The following is a 4763-nucleotide window of genomic DNA, read 5'->3' on the forward strand; positions in this document are numbered from 1 at the left end:
CTATCTCATATGCTCACACATTTCTGTCCTCACCAAATGACTTGTTTAACCAAAATGGTTCCCAAATCTGCTGATTTCAGTTATCTCTGATATTATAATTCTATAATTAAATATTATGATGAAATATGAGTGTAAAAAAAGGGTTGTTTCCATAAAAACTTAGTTAAATGATTTGGGAAAATGTGATAAAGGCAAGATGCTAAAAATCCTGTCCATCTAAGGATGAGTGAGGCAACAGTAAAAGATGGGAAAATACATTAAAATCTGCTCTGCAAGATTTTATTCTTGTTCCAATTTTAAGAGAACAGGAAATCATAGAATTATAAGTCTGACTTTCTCATACAAAATAACATTGAACTCTAGTGGATCTATGCTCAGTTAAAAAAAAAAAAGTCATGGCCTTACTTCAAACATTGTAGGATGAACATATGTTTTCATGACTCCCTATTTCAGCTGACATTTTCAATGAACTGGTAACTCCTGGACCAAAGTTGTCATTAAGAAAGCTTCTGTGGTTACAAAGGTGAATAAGAAGTAAGAATAGAAGAGAGGGAGATGAAGTTATGGGTTGCCTACTATATATTAAAGAACATGCTATTTAACAGGTATTTTAAAAATTTACTCCTTATAATAATCCTAGGCATTGTCATTCCCATTTAGCAGACCAGGAAACTGAGAGGTTAAATTCCAACTACCAAGTTATGGCACTTGGGTAGGAATTCAGTTTTCCTCACCTTGGCCATTTCCACCAGTCTTACATGCACCTGGACTTATCCCCAAACATGTTCCACCCATGTCCTCCATCAGCCATCCATTAAGGATACATCCTTGTCCTTCACTTCTCATATCTAATTAATCACCAAACCCTGTTAAATTGACTGCTGTCAGTACCTAATCTGCCACCGGCCTTGCACAGATTCACATCATCTTTTGCATGGACGACTGCAAGTTTCCTGTTGCCACATTTCTTAATAGTTAGATCTGAGAAACATCATTCTTCAGCATACATCAGTTGAAAACTTGGCTCTTTCTTCAAGTTCTTTCTTTGTTTTGCTTCTACACATTACCTTCTTCCAGGTACATTCCTGGTTCTCTTTTGAGTCTGTCTCAATGTCCTTACTGGTCTCTTTTTCTTTTATCAGCCTCTTAAATATTGATGCTCCTTAGGAGCCACTCCTTGGGTCTCTTCTTATTCTGGCCTCAGCAGATCTCGTTTTAGCTTATAGCTTCAACTGCATTCACATAACTGGTAATCACCAAAATGTTTTCAACCATGCCCTTCATATTTTTACAACTGTTTAGTATTTCTGTCCACCTGACAGCCTATAAGCTCCTCAAATTAGAATATGTATGTCCAAAACTAGACTCTTATCTTCCATCTTCCTGTGACCAACCTTGAACCCACTTCTTTTGTATGCATCCCTCAGTGTTATCAGTTTCAAATTTAAATGTTGAAATCATCCTTCACCTACCCTTCTCCTTCACTTGCCTTCACAATCCAATCTCAGGTCTTGATTCTTCATGTCTTCAAACTTCCCGTGGTCGTCACTCCTTTCCAGCCTGCCGATAGCTTTCTAAGAATTTTCTTGCTTGGGCTACAGTGACAGACACCCTATCTTCAGTGAGCCTCCAAATCAATCCTCCTTGCTGAAATCAGCATGAGCTTTCTAAGCCATCTGGACCTAGTTCAGGTGTCTGCAAGAGTAGCCGCTGAATATATGCTGAACAAGTGAATCAGTGTTCTCAATTTAAAATACTTCAGTGCTCTTCATCACATATGGCATGCATGTCAAAGCCTTTGCCATGGCATACAATGTCTTTTGTGACCCAGATTTTTCCTACTTCTCCAGCCTCAAACCATTGCCTCGCATAATCACCCTACATTCCAGGAATAACCAACTACCTACAATTCTCCAAACAAGTCCCCTTCCCATGACTGACTTTTCACAAGCTCTTTCTGCAGTCTGGAATCCTCTTTTCATCCTCTACTAGGAAAACTCCTCCTTTAAGATTCTTAGAGAAGCTGTTGCTGTCCTTCCCTCTTTTCTCCTTCCCCCAACAAAAGTTCTCCATAAATAGCATCATTTTTATAACTGAAGTACTTATTTGTACATAACAATCATACACTGGCCTATAGAGCTGCTGGGGGGTGAGGGGTGGGGAGTGGGGCAGGGTGAAAATATTCTCAGAGCTCCCTAAGAACGGTCTTCTTTTATTTTCAGGAAACTCCTTCCTCCTTTTAAGGGCCACACCTGACATCCTTGACTTTGAGATCAGTACCTCTCAAGTACCTGATCTGGTCCCCAGGTCATAGTAGTCTTCTCCATCCTGACTCCAGTTATCATGTATTAGTGACCATGCTGACAGTCCGCACAACACCCTAGAATGACTCAGTTCTCAGATTCCCTTTTTCTATGGCTGTATTTAGTGTCACTGTTCAGAACTATTTCACCTCTAAAATCCAGCCTCTGCTCAAAACTTCCTTTTATTATACACAAATGTTACACTCATTTTATATTTAATCTCTAACCTGTCCACCACAATTTATTGAAGAAACTTTCTTTTCTCCATTGTGTTTTTGGTTCCTTATTTCTTTTCTTATTAAGTTTATTGGGGTAACATTGGTTAATATAATTATATAATTTTCAGGTGTACATTATAATTTGACATCTGTATATTCTATTGTGTGTTTACCACCTAAAGTCCGGTTTCCTTCAGCTACCATATATTTGATCCCCTTTACCCATTTCACCATCCCCCTACTCCCCTATATTTGACCCTTTTATCCCATCTACCTCCCTCCTCCTCCCCCACCTCAGTAGTAACCACTACTCTATAGTCCATGTCCATGAGTCTCTGTTTATTTATCCTGCTCATTTGTTGCTTTTAGGTTTATATCCCACATAGAAGTGATATTATGTGATTTTCAACTTTTTCTGTCAGGCTTATTTCACTTAGCATGATTATCTCGAGGTCCATCCATGTCGTCGCAAATGGCAGTAATTCATCTCTGCTTATGGCTGAGTAATGTTCCATTGTATGTACGTACAACAGCTTCTTTAGCCAATCATCTATCATAGGACGCTTCAGTTGCTTCCATGTCCTGGCCACTGTGAATAATGCTGCTATGAACATTGGTGTGCAAATATCTTTTCAGATATGGCTTTTCAAGTCTTTGAGGTAAATACCCAGTAGAGGGATTGCTGGATCATATGGTAGAACAATTCTTAGTTTTCTGAGGAACCTCCGTATTGTTTTCCATAGTGACTATATCAATTTGCAGTCCCACCAGCAGTGTATGAGGGTTCTCTTTTCTCTGTATCCTCTCCAACATTTGTTATTACTTGTCCTGTTGATTATAGCTATTCCAACAGGTGTGAGATGGTATCTCATCATGGTTTTGATTTGCATTTCCCTAATAGCTAGTGATAGTGAACATCGTTTCAAATATTTGTTGGCCGTTTGTATGTCCTCTAGGGAGAAGAGTCTGTTCAGGTCCTCTGCCCATTTTTTTATGAGATCATTTTTGTTGTTGCTGTTATTGAATTGTACGAGTTCTTTGTATATTTTGGATATTACGCCTTTATCGGAGGCGTCGCTTGCAAATATATTTTCCCATTGAGATGGTTGTCTCTTTCTCTCGTTGATGGTTTCTTTTGCTGAGCAGAAGCTTTATAGTTTGATGTAGTCCCATTCATTTATTTTTGCTTTTATTTCCCTTGTTTTGAGGTCAAATTCATAAAATTCTCTTTAAGTCCAATGTTGTTGAATTTAATTCCTGTTTTCTTCTATGCAGTTTATTGTTTCAAGTCTTATATTCAGGTCTTTAATCCATTTTGAGTGAATTTTGGTGTGTGGTGATAGACAACAGTCTACTTTCATTCTTTTGCAAGTGGCCTTCCAGTATTCTCAGCAATATTTATTGAAGAGTCTTTCCTTTCTCCACTGTATGTTTTTGGCTTTTTTGTCAAAAATTATTTGCCTATATAAACATGGATTTACTTCTGGACTCTAGATTCTGTTCCACTGGTCCGTGTGTCTGTTTTGCTGTCAAAACCATGCTGTTTGAATTACTGTCACTTTGTAGTATAATTTGAAGTCAGGCAGAGTGATGCCTCCAGCCTCATTCTTTTTTCTCAGGATGGCTTTGGCAGTTTGGGGTCTTTTGTGCTTCCATACAAATCTGATGATTTTTTGTTCTATTTCTTTAAAAAATGCTGATGAGATTTTGATGGGGATTGCATTAAATCTGTGTAACGCTTTAGGTTTTATGGTCATTTTAACTATGTTGATTCTTCCAATCCAAGAACATAAGTCCTTCACATATTTCATTAAATTTATTCCTAGGTATTTTATTCTTTTTGGTACAATTGCAAAATGAATTATTCTTTCTACTTCTTTTTCTGACTTCTTTTTTTCTTTTTCTACTTCTTTTTCACTATTAGAGTATAGGAGCATTATGGATTTTTGAATGTTGATTTTGTATCCAGAAACTTTACTGTATTTGCTTGTTTCTATCAGTGTTCTTGTGGAGTCTTTAGGGTTCTCTATATCGAAAATCATGTCATCTGCAAATAGTGACAATTCGACTTCTTCATTTCCTATTTGGATGCCTTTTGTATCTTTCTCTTGCCCAATTGCACTCGCTAGGACCTCCGATGTTATACTGAATAACAGTAGTGATAGTGGACAGCCTTGCCTTGTTCCTGATCTTAGAGGGAAGGTTTTTAGTTTTTCACCATTAAGTGTAATGTTGGGTTTGT

Source organism: Pteropus alecto, unplaced genomic scaffold (genome assembly GCF_000325575.1).
Source record: "Pteropus alecto unplaced genomic scaffold, ASM32557v1 scaffold121, whole genome shotgun sequence".
NCBI lineage: Eukaryota > Metazoa > Chordata > Mammalia > Chiroptera > Pteropodidae > Pteropus > Pteropus alecto.